We start from the raw sequence: 19,590 nt of genomic DNA on the forward strand, positions 1-19,590 counted from the left end.
CCCGTTATGCATGCTGTATATTTCTACAGCATCCCATCTGGCAGAAACACATTTTAAGCTGCAAACACCGTATCAGAAGTGTCAGGTCAGGGGAGCAGTGAGGCAACACAAAACAATTTATTTTAGCGGGCAAAACTTTAACCTGTTCTGCAAACAAAAGGAGGGGAAAAAAGTAAAAGCCATCCAGCACTACATATCAAAAGTCATTGTAATCTTCTCCAAACATACAGTAGGTATAGTAATGTTCGATAAAGCTGAATGCCTAACACGCATAGTATACTTAGCACATTTTATTCTAAACTATAACATTGTAAGTATAATTCTACTTTTTAAGTATATTAGCCCAGCTTCAAAACAGCAGTGATGGTCATGATTCTTGCACAATTATCTTCCTCTGCCCACTCAATCCATACTGCACAAGAGACAAAGTTCATCTATGTCCTGACTGTTTACCTTGAGGGTCCTTTCATCATGTAAGATTTAATGAGCAGAAAAGAAGAAAACAGCAAAGCTTTTATTGAATTTTCATTATGAGTATCTGCTTATATGAGTAAAGTTCACTAAAAACTCAATCTAGGGCTTAAAACATCACAGAGAAAAAACATTAAAAAAAAAAATCAAATTACTTTTGCACACACACACACATACACACATCTTCTTAAACCTACATTGCAAACAGCAAGCACTGTGCGCTTACCTTTGAATAAATGCCATGCGGGCAGATGTTTACTTTTCCTAACCAGAAGCTATTATGCCTTTTTTCTAAGTCCAATAATGCCTGTTTTATTCCCAAAATAGAATGCTTAATGTGCTTATCAATGCTAGCAACGGTGTTAACAGTCATCCCTATGGGGAGAAAACACTCTGCCAACTCAATAACATTTTTGTTTCGATCATGCAAACAAGAGTGACAGGAGCAAGCTAGTAATACAGAGAGCCAACACTGTTCCTGCCACTAGGCAACACTATTCTTCAAGTATCATAATTCACAAGTATAAGTTGGGGTTTAGTAAAAAACAAAAAAGAATTGACAGTTGTTGGTAATTCCTTCTGGTTATAACTGCACTTACTTTTGTGACATTAAATCGGTAAGCATTTCAAATTTCATTGTCTATGATGGAGCTTTGTATTCTGTACAATTCTGAAGAATTCTCTGCTGCTTCTAGACAAATAGCTTTTTATTTGCATTTTATTTATTTGTATTTTTTTCCTTTACCACTTGTTTCATTTTTTGGCATCAACACACAGGCATGCTCTCAATAAAAAATTACATATTAATCAAGAAAATTTAAAAAATAACAACTGCATCCCACCTTCATTTAGACCATGAAACTGTAACCTGAAGTACACGGAGAAGCTTTGACTAGATTCAAAATAAATTCAAAATAACGCTGGACCCTAAATACAAGGAAAGTATGGAATGGAATCGCTCCCAAAGGTATCTACGTCCAAAGGTATCTATTGCAAAAACAATAACAAACAATGCACGAACAGCACAAAAACAATATGCCATACCTGAAATGCTTATCATATCTTTATCATATCTTATAACATCTTTAAAAACGGGCTAAGGGCAGAATGGTCAGTTTCAGAAGAAAATAAACAGCTGCTATGATACCTTTTTGCCATTTCAGTTCCCCTGAGCAACCGCCCAATTTAATTTCTACTTCTTCTCTAACAAAGGCCTATGGAATTTGTCCTGACTGACAAGACTGCCTGACAAAGGTGGCAATCACCGCTGGTGCTTTGTTATCCCAGCCTTTCTGTTAGCTGAATGAACCTGAAGCAATCCATTTCCCTCGCCATTTGCTCTTATTCAGAATTCCATAGCTGGTGGACTTAACAACACTAACAGACACTACAAACAAGTGAAACTAAAAGAGAGAGACAGGTGTCTGTTTATCCACCCCGAGGAGTGTTTGACATCGAATCATGGGGATAAACCAGTGGTATGAGCACGAGGCTGTGAACTTTGAGATAGGATTTTATCACTACGTGGCATGATTATGCAGGTCGAATATGTTTCTTTCACCCATATTAATATAATTCTGTCCTGTTTCCGATGAAACCCTCTCCTACTGACATTTAAAAAAAGATTAATACAAACTAAACTTTCTTGGCTTTGTTTGCTCAGCGCTACCTAAAGCAACATTTTACCAGATATGATCTTTATCACTGGCAGAGAAAACTCAACCAAAGGCGTATTGTAGCCATATACTGAAGGCTTCCTGAAGCTTTGCCTGTGTTTCTTGAAAAGAGCTCTTTCTTCATTGCTCTGAATGCTCTTATTGAGGCTGCTCACAGCCATAAACAGGTTATAATACAATTTCACATATGCACAAGAAGAGAATAAAAAGCGCTCTGTATGTATGGATGGAGGTATACACAAGGGATCAGAAGCAGGTACATTCACCAGGTAAAAGAACACACAAAACACATGTTTTCTCACAAACTGCCAGAGTATTCTGAAAGTTTAAACCCACTAAAGGCTAGCATATGAGGGACTACATTTACATTTACATTTACATTTACATAAAGCATGTTATGGCCCGTCATCCAAATATCAGAATGTCTCTCTAGGAGAGAATAAAACCCCAGCCATTAGAAAACGTCAACATTTAAAAATTAATTGACTGCTTTTGTTTGGATTGTGAAATATTTGTGTGTGTGTGTGTGTGTGTGTGTGTGTGTGTGTGTGTGTGTGTGTGTGTGTGTGTGTGTGTGCATGCATGTGTGTTTGTATGTGTATATTGATTGTTTGAAAATTGTTTTTACTTTGAAAAAAAAAGCATTTAAAATTCTTAGAGCCTGTCAAAGATGCTCTTAGTGTGTGTAAAAGTGGTATGAAGTTTCCAGCTATGTGAAGTGTGAAGCTGCTGCCTAGCATAAGGTAGCACAGGTATAAAGCGTGTTTGATGTGGACGGAGGGTTTGGAAGGGTAAAGGGGAAACTTCTTGGCTTTGTTGCAGTTATGAACTGCATAACCTCACCAAACACAAACATGGGAAGAAAATATTGGTACTTACAGAAACAGAGAGATTTTAGCCCCAGCACCCAGTGATCACTGGTTAGTTGATTTTGAATTCATGAAAATGACCTGCAAAATAAAAAAAATATTATGAACAAAAACAGTGTTTATTTAACATTAGGGAGGCACTGGCTGTGGTAATACTGAAAGGTTTAAAAAGGCTCTATTTATTTTTCATTTGATGGCCTTGAGTTTTGGTAGTACATTAAAAAGGCATGTTTTTTATCAGCAAGTTCCTCTAAAACAGCAGTCACATTTGAAGAAATTGCAAGCTAATACATTAACTTTTAAAATGACTTTCTTTCATTTTATCTTTGCTCAGGGTATGGATTGTCTTAATGTCTGAAAACAATGAGGAAGACATACTGAAGAGTCCCGCTAAGGGACAAAGAAAGACTTGTTTGTTTGGATATGGAGCGAGAGCATGGCTGTTGGCTCCCGTTCACAACGGATGAAATAAAGCAGGGCTGGTACTCAGAGACTATGAGTTATTCTGGTGTTCTCCTCCGGGACATGATCCTAGACAATGTTTAGAATCCACTTCTCTCTAACCTCATTAATCTGTCCTTTGGCTGTGTGATTCTTCTGTTCTGTGGCTTTTTATAAGAAGTAGTCATTTTACGTCATTTCTTTCTTTTAAAGTGGAGCTCTATGGGAGCCCGCCCAAGTTCTGCTAGGAAAATGCACAGTGAAATACCTGCTTGAAAAAGTGGTGACACCTGCTTTGCAGTTAATTAAGGTTTACTTCAATACATCCAATGCCACATACAGATAAAATTTACAATAGATAGATAGATAGATAGATAGATAAATAAATAAAACAGGGATTAAAAAAGAGGTCACCCCTAAACATGCTCTGAGAGTAAGGAGAATGGCCCTGCACTGAAGCCACACAAAGCTCACTGATGTTCATCGCCCAGATTATTATATATTTTAACAACAAGCTGGGACCTCATTAACAGTTGATTTATTCCATTAGCCTGCTTTGGCGCCGCCAATTAAATAGGGACAGAGGATTTTAAGGTCATTGCTAATTGATCCACATGCAATTCAGGCTACCTGGGTCTCTGGTACCATGGGTGAGCCAGCAAGAGATAAATACAGCACATCAAACAGATACGGAGCTGCATCAGAGTTCAGACGACATGCACACACTAGGAGGGAGGTTAATAGAACAGGATGGGGAGAGGGCGCACTCATCAGCGGAGCTCAATGCGGGAGTCTTGAGGCTGCGGTGACAATGGGAGGGAGAGGACACGATGAACCCGTTGCCCTGAGTGCTTCAAACACACTGCACATATGCAGATACATGCTCACATGCATACTGTACACACACAATGTCCACAATGTCTCACACACACACTCAATTCCCATATGTATGTACACAGAAATCCAAACATGCCTATACACTGTTCACACGAACATTCAAGAACATACACACATACACACTACACTACACACACACTAGACACTGCATGCATACACTCTGTTATGCCATACTAACTCAATCAAAAGGGATCACAAATCTGCAAACAACTTTGGATAATACACAGCACCTGACTGATTCATGTTCCATCTCAATGAATGAGAGCTATTTGAATTGCAGGGGGTAGATATGAGCAAGCTATTGGATGTGTGAGTTGATGCTGATTGTAAACAATGTAGAAAAAACAAGCAAACAGAAATTTTATATTTTTTCCTTATTCAAACAAATTATTTGTCTGACAAAATCATGATTATTAGCAACAGCAAGAGTGACTGCATTATTATTTCCAATAATAAAACAAATGCAATAAGCTAAATATGTGATTATAATAAACTGTAGCCTTAGAATGTATTGTATTTTGGAGCAGTAGCTAATGCTCTATTGAGGATTAAACACGCATGCTGACGAAGCCAAAGTACCAGAGCTCCCCTCTGAAGCACCCTTCCCCTTCTCTAATTAGGCAATCATAGTTTCATTAAAGAGAATTCCAATCAATTCTGAGCTCATTTTATTAGTTTCCCAACAGTTTTATTACCAAATAATTGTACCCACAATTACCGCTGTGGCTTTTTCACATGCTGTTTTTTTAATCGGCAGCCACTGAAGGCCAGAATAAGATGCACAGTACTGCTGGAAGCCTAGGGAGGTAGTGAGATGCACAAACGCACACACACACATACACATTTTCTCTCTCCCTCTCTGTCATGCACACATACGTACGCTCACATTATAATACACACACAAATACAGTAGCACACAGTGATTCACACACATGAAAACCACCAGCTAAGAGGAGCCACTAAGTAGCCCCAGCCAGCAGGGGGCAACACATTAGCCAAAGGTGAGGATAAAAAATCAATATGTGGCAGGCTGGGGGCTGGGCAGACAGACACCAGAACCTCTAAAATTCTGCAACTTTCAAAACACACACACACACACACACACACACATACACGCATCCACTCACATATGCACAAACATGCCATGTACTCATTCTCCTCTCCCACGAACAAAATGCATGGCCTGTCACCTCTTACCCTGACCAAAGGTCCTCCCTCTAACACTGGCACATGCTCAGTGATATTCTCTGTTCTCAATATCACCAAGACCCCTCCTCAAACAGAGGCCCAGCATGAACAAGGGCTTTGCACAAGAGATTTGATTGTGCCATCTTCTGAGCAAGCCTGTATTTTAATCAAAAATGTCCTGCCTCTTCTAAAAATGGCTTACCACCCTATCTCTATTGATCTGCCCATATGTTGCACATTGAAGATACGCCTCCTGGAATGATAATTCGAGGTGCAATCTTTTTTCATGCAGGGAAAGCTGTTCTACAACCATCGCCCAAGGAGGAGCATCTGAAATTCACTCTAAAATCAAATGAACCTTCAAATTCCAGGCATGTGTTCCATCTACAGTAGGGGGTACAGCTTGATTCAATTACCTCCTTACATAGCAGAACTTTGTGTCTTTGACTGTCATATGACAGTGGCTTTGAATCAATAGCCAACCTTCACCATAGAAGTACAGTGAGAGACAGTGGGCTGATTATGTAAGCACTCTTTTCAATGGCCAGGCAAACATAAAGGCAGGAGAAGTCAGACACTGATGTGAAAACTGAAGTAAAAATACACTGGCCAGGGGAAAGTGACAATGGCTGTTCATTACCAAGTTCATCTGAGATCACTGAATGGAACAGCCTTTCAGCAACTCCTTGTAAGCTCTCTATGCAAAAAAAACAGACTGCATGGCTTTACCCATACCTGTTAAATGAAATTCCCCAATGTGCCTTTTCCACTCTTAGTGGCTCCAGTCAGAACATGTTAAAGATGAGATTTTGCAGTACTAGTTATTTTGACAACGGAGGCAATCTCTGCCATCAGCAGCTTGAGGTTCCAGACCTGAGGAGGGCTGGGTTATCGCAGGAGCAGCTGCTGCAGAGTCATGTCACATAGGGGGAAAATGAGGCTAGTCAGGTCCCCACACGCGGGTGGCATGGCACGCCAGCTCACAGCAGGAACTGCAGAAGGAGCACGGCGAAACAGGTAAGTGCAGCCGCTCTCCACCAAAACCGCTGTTAGATCCAATTTCCAGCCCTATGGAATCAACTTGCACTGCGCAACACCCAGGGGAAAAAGGGGGATGGCATGTGATCTCTGGCACTAAGTCGGCTGAACAGTAAACTACATGGATATGGCCAACATCGAACAAATAAAAATCATTCTTGATCCTCAGTGAGAACAGGGTCACCTGGCTCAGGGTGCGTGTGTGTGCATGCGTGCCTGTGTGCATGTGTGCGTGTGTGTGTGTGTGTGTTTAAGAACGGAGGCTGAGGAAGTGTACTCCAAGCAGGCCTGGTCATGCATTTGAAGCGAGAGGCTCATGATTCTGCTATGATAACCTAATTAATTGAGGGCTATAAATTTTCTGCTGGAACTGTACAAAGGCACGCAAAAGAGGCTCCTGTGTCACAAAGGCAAGCTTTATTTCTGAAAAAAATCCACCATGTCATTGAGTTATTTGGTGCTGGGAGCAGCTCAATCATGACAAGGCACAGCTGTTGAAGAGCTTGGCCGATTGTCACAATGCTGCCACCCCTCACCCCAAAGTGTACACACACACACACACCTTTTCCCAGAACGGTTGACAATGTAGGCGCAGGTTAAAGATGGAGTTGTTACAGGCTTATCCTGACAACTGTAAAATCGCACCTATCCATCTCTGGTTTTGGCAGCCCCAAGAAAATATCACTCACTATTATGTCAAAAAGGATTAAAACAAGACAGGGAGGAAAAATGTGTTTTTTACTTCAGTGTTCATATAGCAAGTGTTCTCTCCATCATCTCCAGGGAACAGAAAACAGGAAGGGGGGGAAGGATGACATTCTAAAATCATACACTCATTCGTATGTTTGCAATGGCTGTTCTTCTCTTGAATGAATTACAAGTGTTGGAGGAATCTGACTCCAAAAAAATCATGTGCCACTCAGCCTTCCTGGAATACTAAAGCACTACAAATAAAAAGGATTTTTAAAGGGGGTAAGAGATGACCAGAGATGATGCCAACAGAGGGCTGAAATAAACCACAAGAGGTGTTCAGGTCCCGAGTGTGCCTAACAGCCTGAAATGTTCCTTGTCTATTCCTTTTGAGGCAGGCTGACATAGTCTGCACTGAGTGATTAGAGCACTGTCAATCCAGAACATACTCTTGTCTTTTTGTCTCTGCTTTGTCCTTTATCCTTGGTTGATTAAATGCACTCTCCAGTAATAGCAAGAGCACATCCTCTTCTCTTAATAGTGGTTTTTCCTATTCAGCCAGCCTATGAAAACAAGCCCAGTCTTCCTCCAGGTAATGTGTTTATTTTTTAGGGGGCCATCTTCTGCTTTACAGTGTGGCAGCATTTCTGTATCTTATCACCCACAACATGCAGGGCATTTTAGCTCCCCAAATCCCATTTACCACATTCTGGTTTTAGAATCTGTGAAACGACTGCCGAAGAAGCGCAGCCACAATGTCGGTCGGTGTTGCGACCAGACTCAAATGGGTTTGGCGTTTTTTCGTCTGGGGATTGCACAAATGGAAGTTTTTAACACCTAAAAGAAACCTTTGCCTTTGTGTAGGGACACTAGAGGGGCTCGGCAGTCTCTGGAGGAGGGAGACATGCTGAGTGCAGCAGGACAAAGAGCCTGTATCAGAGAATCAGCAGGAGCACCACTCCGGCCTGGGCGCGATTGAAAAACAGACACACACACACACACACACACACACACGTGCACATACACATACACACATACAGTACACATGCTCAGACACACATAAACACACAATGATGAAATAAGGCCCAGTAACAAATACACTAAATTGAATACATTCACACACAGGCACACCAATACATAACCATCAAATTAGAAACAGTAACACAGAGACACACAAACCCATGCACATGCTCAAAAAATGACATACATTAACACAAAATAATAGATATATAGGAAATACAGGATATTGCACACACAAATTGCCACTGAGCAGAGAGACACACAATCAAAATTAACACAAAGACATACACACCCAGTTGAGTAGACTACCACACAACCAAAAGGACTCACAACTACATCACTGCTGAAGTTGATTCAACAGAACAGAAACAATACTGGTACAAAGTGAAAATAAAACCATGAAGACATTCTAAGAAGTTACCAATATAAATTATACCTGTGTAAAATCATTGTGCCCTAATCATTTTTACTTATTGCAATCTTTTTTTGCAATCCTTTTTTAATCACAGAAAAAAAAATCCATCCTTAAAATCAGACCTCAATTTTTATACTTAATGGAAGATGAATACAAGAGCATTTATATGCTAATTTTGTCAAACGCACAAAGCAGTTGCAACTTCTGTCAACATAATCAACCTGCAATTGTCTCCTGACTTTGAGTCGATGCCAGATACACGGTATGAGCCGAGAGCATCTGTATTCAAATGACTACGCTATTTAAAGCCAGGCTCTATGTGGATATTTCCAACAGTTCCGAGCTGCAAGTCAATCATATGGTAAATTAAACTAGAATAGAACCAATTGATCCAGAAATGATCAGGTTACAACCAGGCACATCGGTCCCTGCAAATTACTCGTGTTGTTCTTGTTCAAACATTAGAGACACCGTCCACATTCCAGCCGTCACTTGGCAAGTCATATCTGTGGATGGTTCGCAATTTTCACAGTTTTCCCTCCTCTGCGAAAGTTCAGATGGGAACTACAGGAAGGCACTGGTGGTGACAGGTCAGTGGCATGAGGAGAAATGAGTCCACTTTTGTCTCCCAGAGCTCCTCACAGCAGCTGTCTGCCTTTGTAGACAAGCTGGGCTGGAAACATTCAGTGCAGCCTGCTTAAGAAGGAAACGGTTCACACAGGAAAGTCAGTGCTGATCAAAGCTGTATCCTAAAGGTTTCCAGTCTTAATCTTGAGGGGTACAAACAAAACAAAAAGGGTTTGATGGCAGGGGGAGTTTTTTTTTTTACCGCAATTCACACTGCGCGTACACAAATTCACCGCTGCCACGTTTCGAGTTCCTGTGAACTGCGCCTTGGGAATAAGACGCCGTGTTCTCCGGCTCTCTCTAATGACTTTAAACAAAGCCAGCTCCCGTCTGCAACGCTCCCAACACTGTAAAAACAACTACAGGGGAAAAATAAATAGGATTTCTTTCCTTTTGTTGGGGCCAAAAGGTATGCAGTGGGCACACTACTGCCAAGGAGAAGAAAGAGTACACTGTCAAAGAATTAGACCTCCATCACACAACAGTGTGGGTCAGCCCAGCTGCGACTGTACAGGGGAATATCCGGAGGACTAGCCACTCCTTTTCAATCACGACTGTTGCAGAGTCTGAAAGAGAAGACAGTTAAGAGGTCCAATGAGAGCGGAGAATGGCGTAAAGCTGCTGGCATTGTGCGGCCTGTCAAAGCAGGGACAGTGTAAATCTGTCCATGATCAGCTCCGGCGCTTTTGTGTCAGCCCCCTACAACTGTTTTAACCATTGCAACAATTAACATTATAACCTCTGGATGGTTTTATGTGCAGTTGCCAAGAGCCCTTTCTCCACAGTGAAAGCATTAAAGTGATTGACACGTGCATAAATGCAAATGAATGCAAGTGTGTGTGTGTGTGTGTGTGTGGGGGGGGGGGTGAAATGATCGCTTTGCTAATATTTCCCAGTTCTTAATCTTCTAGAGAGGGAAATGATTTAGAAGGAGGACACAAATCTCCAGTGGCACTGCTGGGACATGGCAGCCACACTCTGACAGGGCTCTACAGCTGCCCTTCAGCAAGGGGGGGTGGGGGGTACATGTTGTGGCTGGGGAGGGTGGGGGCAAGGGTGAATCCAGCCCAGGCCTCCAGCTTTTCTTTTTTTCCCTTCCTCTTGTAGAAAACAAACGTAGTGTTTGAGTCACTGATTGCTCCTATAATCGAGTTTAACACTCTTCTACAGATAAAAAAAGGGTCTTTGATTTGAGGAGGTCAAATTACTTCTCCAGTCAGGCAATAAATAAGCCCAACAAGGTAAGAGCTCCTGCCAGCATATTTCAGTGCAGAATTCAATTAGTTAAAAAACAGGAGATGCATGGCTCTTCAAAACAGTCACTTAACTATTAGATGCATGTCGCTTCCCATGAAACTACTATTGTGCGACTGACAATCAGGTAGCCTCTCTTGCTGCCATATCCCACTGCACAGAAAATGACTTCAAAAAAGCAGGTCATAATATCCTATAGGGGTACAGACTGAAGCTTTGAGAGACCGCGGAAAGGAGACTGGCTTTAAGGTGTCAAATGGTGCCATGCAAGAAACATTGCGGACAGGTTGGGTGGCCGCAAATAGGAGGAGCAAAAATGGAGCTGACCCGAGCACACAGGCTTTGAGACCAAAGAAGGGTAATCATTGGAACAAGCCAACACCAATATTGCCCTTTAATTTACATTTGCGAACCTGACCCCCCACTAACACACACACACACACACACACCCAACAGGTGTGAAATAATTATTAAATGCTAAGTGCAATTCTTAACGGCAGGTTGAGGTCATGGTAATATATTCCACTTGTCACTGTTCCAATTTATGAGCCTTTCTCACGAAAGGCTGTCTCCACATTTTCCATTATGCAGAGCAAGTCTTCGAGCAGCAAGAACATTGTGCATTCATTCCTGAACAAGAAAAGGAAACCTGCATGGAGTAAGGCTGGAGTCCGTGTTTGATGCTCAAAAGGTGGCCCATCAGTGGGACAGGGAGAGAGGGGGACTAACACAGTTCTCAGTATACCAACTTGGCAAAAATGTCACCTTTATGACATAAACCTCTTTTCACAGGCAGCTTTTTGGAAAATAATCGAAATTTTCCTATTCCACACATCCAGTAATAACAACTTACATCACGATCCTTACTATATTTCCCATAATAAAGCTTTCTGAGAATGAGGGGGGGGGGGGGGGGTTGGAGTGAGAAAAAACACCCTGAGACAGTTGCTATTTATTATAGCGTTTCTAATGCAGAGCGAGCCGTGTGAGAGCTGACGGGAGCTCTGCACAGATGATGCAGCGAGTCTCAGGCACTCATTGCTCTCCTGGCTCCTGCAGCCAGCAGTTCTGCTTGCGACCGGCCAAAACAAGTGCATGGGGAGAGGGCAGCTCTCTCCACAGAGGGGCTGCCTGTGGCTGTGTTTGGTTCATGTTCATGTTGGGTAATAGAAGCAGCACCCCCCAACTCTCTCTGACACTGCTGGACAGGACTCAGACAGGGATCTACCACCCCCAATCACTGCCCCTACCCACCCCCACTCTCACACACACACATACCCAAGACCCCTGCAATAAAACAAGGTGTGATGTGACTCCACTAGGGGGTGTGTAATCTAGACAAGGTAACTCTCTCCCAGTGACACTGACACAGGACTGTGAAACTGTGAAAGCACAACAGGTGGGTTGCGTCAAAAATCACTAATATTTTTCATATGGCCTGACACATGGTTTGCATTGTTCTCCCAGAGAACCCAGGAACAGCCAACAAAAATAAAAGTATCTCTCAGCTGCCACTGCTGTTTGCAGTATTATATTGTAATATATCCATACATATTACATTTCTCATATTTATATATAGGCACGACACACTTTTCTGAGTCAATCCAAGAAAAACAAAAAAAGAAAATAAATAAAAGGGAATTTCTGGACCTCCTGAATAGTTTTTGATACCTGCAAGCTACTGTGCAGGTCTGCACTGCTTTGCTTACAGTGGAGGAAACAGGAGCTGTGGGCCCCACAATGCTGCTGCAGGAATCATCACATGCAAGTTGCCTCACTCCGCTCTATCCCTCTCCCCGCAAATCAGCATGGCCATTAGCCACATATAAACACAAGGCTGATACCGACCTCTTAAGCACCCCACCTGTCATTGCTGTGCTTTAGACAGTGTTTTTCTTTTTCAGCTGACAGGATTCCAGCATTTATAGAGGTCAATTTTTTAACAAAAGAGAGGATGAACTGTAACCAATTATTTCTGAGTTGCCTGCAACTTTACACCCAATTCAAGAGGATTCAAACAAGCTATGCTCCAATGTTAAAGTAAATTGTCGAGTTTGGAAAATGACTCCTTTCTTAGCTGAATGGCATAGGGGTAAGCACCATTCTGCCACAGCAGAGTGAAGAATTTAAGCTTTTTATTAATACCTTTCAGACCACAGAAACATGTTCTGCTGAAATCAAAGGGAGTAATGGGCAGGTTAGCCACTGACATTTTAAGGAGGAAGTCAGTTGTGAAATTGTAAAATTGAGAGGCCTAGCTGTCTATTTCATATCTTAAGAGCGTTTGCTGAAATGCTATACAAAACGAGGGTATCACATGACTGCAGAGTTCGCGGTGTGAAAAGAAAGAAAAGGCCATACTAATCTCACTGTTGAAAATGTTGCTGAAAGTAAGACCCTTTATCTCCTCTGTGAAACAGTGTATTCCCTGAAGTTCACATGAACGTGCAATACTTCGCAGCCCCCCATCCCAAAAGTTGAGTTAACTCCGGCAATGCCTGGCCTCAGCTCACATTCCTGATGGTTTCATGTTTAATTTGCTGTAAAAGTCCACTGCATTACCACTGCATGCCAGGCTGACAGCGCATGAAAACAAGCATCACATTCAGTCCATCTTGTCTTCTTTTTTCTAATCAAGGAGCCGCCTCACAAAGCCCCAACTACACCAAATCAGCTTTGCAAATTCCTTCATTTAAGACACCCTTGTCTCTCTGCAACACTTCCAAGTGAGCTGGCCATTGGGAAACCTCGGAAGGTGTCATCGGTATCTCCATGCACATTTTCTGCCCAATGGCTACAGCTCAACCGCCCCAGCTGAAATCTGCTGTGAAGATGATATCAGCGTATGCGGTTACGAGGCAGTCTGGCAGGAATGCACACCAAACCCAAACCTCACATACGTCTCTGCTCGCCTCGGTTTCTGGCTCTTCACTTGGACCCCGAGGTAATGCATTTGAATATTCATCCATTTTCCGCTCTTACAAAACCATTCCTGACCAGAAACACTTCCCTCTTTGATAACTGTGCAATACTGAAGTTCAGCTGAAAAGTTTCGCCAAGCTTCATGAAAGTCTGTGCTGGTCGGCTATCACACTTCGCAGTACTGTAGTAAGACTTGTCCTCAGCAATAAAAATTGCCACAGGGGTGTATTGATACAATTGTCAGCAGCACATGCAACCAATAAATGTCCCACTGGTTTAAAATGCTAGGGGCTTCAACATGCAATTTTCTGCCATGTTCCTGAAGCTTAATTAGTGCAGTCAAAGGCAATGTCTATTCCAGACTGAGCTAAGTTTCTCCTAGTCCTTCTGAAGTTCAGTAATTGTTTAAACCTGAGTGGAAATGGCTGTGTTCCTCCCTTTCCCTGCCAAAAACAAGAAAAAAAAAGCTCTAGTTCTCTGTAGCACTTTTCTCCTCAAGGTCTCTTTTTCTAATTCAATCCAACATAGGCATCCAGGAAAGCTCCACTGATCCCACATTCATATTAGAAGAGTCAGCTTTTGGGATGAGCACTGACCGCAACTTGATAATGATGACGGTTTAATTAGAGGCCTCTCTCTGTGCTGGCGGTCGCACAGAGCCTTCCACCCTTCACATGGCAACCACTAAATTCAGCTTCTTCATGGGAGAGGGGGAGAATTCTCCCCACCCCTAGCCTCCACCCTCTGCCCCATCCCTCACAATGTGCATCCCATGTTCCACCCCTATGGTGAGTCCCCACAACATCAATATTGTGCTCTCGATGGTAAGGCTCAAGAGAGGGGCTCCTGTTCCACACACACACACACACACACTTCTCTTTCTCTGTCTGAGAAGTGAAATCCCTTCATCCCACCCTTTTCATTTGGGCTCCAGTGGGTGAAAGGGATCCTTTTTTGAAACACAGTGTCCTGTTTAAAAAGAGGGCACAAAACTGCTAGCAATGGGTTACCGCCACGAGCCACTTCTTCCCTGAATGGGCAAACGCAGCAGCGGGTTTCATACTTAGTAAACCGGGGCCTCAGTGCTGCTTTACAGCTGACTACCCTCTGATACAGAAACCCTTCATTTACATCCTGAGGCCTCCGGGGGTTTGTTTTACACAGCGTCATAGTTTCACTTTCTTTGTGCTGTTGGTAAGTGCTTTTCAGCACCAGGCCAGTGGCATACCACTGCAGCTCAGTGTCAGAAAAGCCCGAGGTGGCTGGTGTCCAGTCAGAAAAAAGCCCCCGGCTGTTAGGTTCCAGCGCACTGGCAGGGTGCACTACTCCACGCGGCGTCTGTGGGCGTGTGGCATGTGCCAACTTCAGATGGTCACAGAATCTCATGGGAAATGCACCACAAAGCTTCTTCACATCATCTCAGTGCATGCTGAGTTCTTTTATTCTGTCCATCCAAGAAAACGAAAAAGGAAATCGTCCATATTGTAGTTTGCCTACACTACTGGCCTTTACAGTTTCTCCACTTAAAAGGGCGTAAGTCCTACATCCAACGAAAGTTTCAGAGCCCTCCATGTGTATGGGTGAGGTACAACTGAAGGAGTTATTGTGGGTCACCTCATCAGTTAGAGCTCAAAAGAGGATAATCTAACTTCACACCTTAACATGTCCCACGCAAAGTCAGTGAGGCTGGCTTAGTGGTAACAACGAGATAATGTCCTCAGATTCATCCAGATATTTTCATGCTGGTGTTCAGATTCTTTCCTACACAGACAGACAGAAAGATGAGTTGCTTTGGTGCAAAAGCTTCTGCAGTTATCAGGCCATGCCACGATCAAACACAACAATCCAATCAGGAGTTAGAGGCAACCCAGTGACCCTGGTGAACTCAAACAATGATTTGTTCACCTGGTTACCCTGCCCAGTCAGCCAGTCAGATATCACAGCCCTGTCTTGGTCTGTTTATCTTGTTTGGTTTTAACGTGTGCCCTGTATTGTGTGATCCATAAGTGCGATCACAATAAAGTCAACTTTGAAGAATATTTCCAGAGACGGAACAGGTGTTTAGTGAGGGATAACAAAAGCCTTCCTAAGATTGTTATTGAACACTGAGGGATTTAGAGTGTACTCCCTAAAGCCTCCCTTCTCAACAGTAAGATTTCACTTGTCTCTTTTTCCCTCAAAATCCTTTGTTTCTACAACAAGGGTGTATTTTTCTTACTGAAGAGGAAGCGGATGAGTCTTAATTTAATTTTCGATTTATTTTCCGCTTTTTGTCAAAGTGCAATGTTCATATTTTCCGAGCCTCCTATTCTATGTTTATTCTATTCTGCGGTTAATATGTGCTTTGCACACAGCGAGAGCAAAAAAAGTCTATGCATTTACAATGCCAGTGCATTGGCTGGACAGCGGCACGCTGTCATGCGGAATACATTTCGGGAACGTTTCTTTAGACATACTGACTCAGAACCCCCATAATAGATCAGCCTTGAGGACGTATTTGCTACTTCACTATGAGATCCACTGGGGTGCTTCTACTCAGCTGGCATTAGTGCACACTACAGCGGAGCACACAATGCCTTCAGTGCGATGGCAGGAACCAGCATGGTGGGAATGATCCACGGTACAGCCCACCCCTCAATGAACAAAGTGGCCCAGACAGCACCCTCTGCTTAACTAACACTGACACCATTATCTGCGACCCTCTCTGAGATAATAATGCACAGGCTGCGCACAGTCTCCCTATAACTACAGTGAGGGTTCTTCTGATGAAAAGGCCATTAACCACCACCACTACTAGTACTACCAACTTCAACATCTATTTCTAAATATCTCTACACATGCATGCATGCACCTGCACATATGCACACATATAAATCTGAGTGGAGGAATAAATTACAGTAGCAGTGTGGCATGTAATTAAGGAAGCTGCAGGGTTGAATCCCACATGGGACACTGCTGTACCCTTAGGTAAGGTACATCACCTTGAATACTTCAGAATCCACCTGGAATACTACAAATCCAGCTGTATGTGTGGGAAACATGTAAAATACAAAGTAGCCTGGCTTAGGATGTCTGCTAAGCAAATAAGCGATGTAATATCACATATGAATGGACCGGCAGCCATGCTTTTGGGCACTCGACTCACTTGGGTCATTTCACAATGTGCTCTCCTGGCCAGAGAGCTTGTGGCAAAGCCTGCTGTATCCATCTCCCTCTGACGCAAGTCTGAGGCGAAGCCCTGTAAACTCCATCACGTCACTGTAAATAATCACCAAATGAGGAAACAAAAGAGCCGGCCTGGAGCGGGAGAAACGCTTCGGCTTAACGACCGCCATAACTTCAGCCGCAGCATTCTTCCCATCCCTGTTTCCTTTTTTCCCCCCTCCCTCCCTTTTTGTCACTTTAATGTGTTTTTGGAATCCCACGTTCCAACTTTCCACACAGAAATGGTGGAGAATCCAATTTTGCTGTAATATCTCCCAGCTTCCATATAATTCCCCAGGCCTGTTTTTAGAGACCTCCTAGCCTCCTCCATATGTGAGCACTTGTGTGACATTACAACTTTCCCTTCGCGGCTGGCTCCTGGTTTTTCGGACCACTAAGGCCCTGGGAGCCGCTTCAGGGAGCCGGACTGCAGGGCCTTGCTGAGCGAGAACGCAAACTCATTCCACCCAACTGTCAGGCACGGCTCTTATAGCGAGCCGCTGCCCCTTGACAAAAGACCCCGTGTACAAGCACACGCGTGTGGCATGTAAGCACCCCACTAGACACAATGGGTCAACTGTCAGGATTTCAAATTCCCTTTTTATTGCTCTTCAGAAGCTAAAGGACACAGGCATGCTGGTGCGAGGCACAGTGCGAGGCACCCAGACATACAGGCCTGTGCACAGGTCTACCACGCAGTAGAGCTGTTTCAAATTTCCTGTAGAGGCTGAAAATCCTTACCTTTTAGTTACCCACTGAAATTAAAGCTGTTCAGGTGAGAGAGAAAGAGAAAGACACATGGATGAAGGCCATGTTTACTGTCTTGGAGGGAGCAACCTGAAAGGTTGCAGAAAGCAGACATTCTGGCTGTTGTTTTCCCCCCAGCTTAATGTACAATGCTGCTGTAATATACAAGGCATCTGCAATAAGTTGGATTTGCTTTTGACTGATAGCAAGGGAGCCATCGGAGTGGAAGTGTCAGTCACAAGGCAGTTTTCTGTCTACTGTCAGGGATCCAGAAGTCATCATTTACCAGGAGTCAGGCTAAACAGAGAGCCAGAATTAAGAAAATAGCCTTCAACACTATGACCTTGAACTCTGAGAAATGTATCAAAAGGTTGCTGTTGACCAGGTCTTGAAATGTCTGTTTGGCCTTACCTAGTTCAACATGATTTAAGACTGCTGATGGAGAAAGACACAGAACCTTAAGAATGTTTCTTTTTTATATCCAGCCTGTTTTATAAACCTTGGATAATTCAAATTGCATGAAGAGCACACAAAATGACGCAACTTCACAGAAGTAAGAAAATAAATGTGATATGTGACATGGCAATATTTCAACATTCATTAGGCATCTATGCACTTCATATATTTTTCCCCAACAGTGTATTTACAGCTTCTTATAAATTGTTGTCAATTCCAATCTACGTCTTGATGTTGTTGCGATTAGTAATGTACCTTTGCTCTAAAGATACCACTACATTTCCTGAATGCTTTGAAGTCCTTTGTGTTACAATCAATTTACATTTTCAAATGGTGCAGTGAAATCCCCTATTCTACAGTTACAGTAAAAACATGGCTGCAGTTGTAATCAGCATGAAGTTGAAGACTAATTTGCTAGGACTAGTAAGGTGAGGCTGACAGTTCCATGTTCTCACCTAAGGAACACTGTAAGGTCACAGTTAGCAGCACACATTCCAGAACACAATGGAAGTTGTTTGGATAAAATCACAAGTGCACATGCGAAAACAAGTTTTGAGAGGATAATTAGAAAAACACATTACATGTACAAATTATGAAATATGAGAATAGAACTTGGACTATGTTCTTACAAAAAAGGACAGAGGAAGAAAATACGGCTGGATATTCAAAAGCGAATGAATAAAAACATTGCTTTTAATGTAGTGCCGTTAACTGTCCACCTTAAAAAATCCTTTGTCCCATGTTGAATAGACTAACAGGTGAAAACAGAACAAGTAGGAAAGTAAATGCCTCAACTGGCAACATGAAACAAAACCAAGCATCTGTAGGCAATGTTTCTTCAAATACCAAAAATACAATTAAAATGTATACCATTACTATCAAAGAAATATGTCATATAGCTTATACAGAATATGCATAAATTCAGAAATGTCAGGTCTGGTAGAAGGACTGCATTAAACAAATGGAGCAAAGGATGTCACTAAGGGAAGAAAGCTTAACAGCTTTCTAAACCATTGCCATTTTGATGCATTACTGTGTGTGGTTTAAGTTGTTCTCTAAGAAAACAAACTTCATGTTCTTTAATGATTATTAAAGATCTTTTTCCATCTAAATGATATCAAAATGATATTTCATACCTAAGCACTGATGTACATTCATTAAAATCATTATATAATCATTCAATCATTCATGCAATCATTAAATCAGATGACTGAATGTTTAAAGATGTGATTCAATAAAATTAAACAGCAACACTTCAAAATTAAAGAATTATTGAGCTTCTCTGTGGTGTTAAGTTTATGAAATGACACATTGTGATTAAGCGTTATGACTTGTTAGTAAACCCATACATGTTTTTACAAGCCAATGCTACCTATTTTAGTGCATAATATTTAAGAAATCCATTAGTAAATCTGGCCTGGAGTGTCTACCCATCTTACTGATCAGTTCTCCCTTCTCTTTTCCCCCCTCTCTCTCTCTCTCTCTCTCTCTCTCTCTCCCTCTGTCTTCCTCTCATTCTCACTGTATATACTGTAACAATCATAGATCCGTATTGGAAGTTTCAACACACAGATTAAGCTATATCCAATGGCTGTCCTGTCAGACTGTCCCTGGTGCCACAGCATAATGACTACTGATAGAACAGCACTGACCTTTAAAGTTCCCCTAAGGCACA

General features: G+C 42.4%; 1 protein-coding gene across 6 annotated transcripts in view; it reads right to left on the minus strand.

The window, feature by feature from the left end:
* Window positions 1-19,590, minus strand: part of LOC118781774 (transcription factor SOX-6-like) — a 169,655-nt gene that overhangs the window by 135,791 nt on the left and 14,274 nt on the right. For all 6 annotated transcript variants that reach the window (XM_036534832.1, XM_036534831.1, XM_036534835.1 and 3 more), the window contains exon 2: window positions 3,027-3,097. The gene's annotated coding sequence lies outside the window, so the exon portion shown is untranslated. The remainder of the gene's footprint in view (window positions 1-3,026; window positions 3,098-19,590) is intronic.

Source organism: Megalops cyprinoides, chromosome 8 (genome assembly GCF_013368585.1).
Source record: "Megalops cyprinoides isolate fMegCyp1 chromosome 8, fMegCyp1.pri, whole genome shotgun sequence".
NCBI classification, from domain to species: domain Eukaryota; kingdom Metazoa; phylum Chordata; class Actinopteri; order Elopiformes; family Megalopidae; genus Megalops; species Megalops cyprinoides.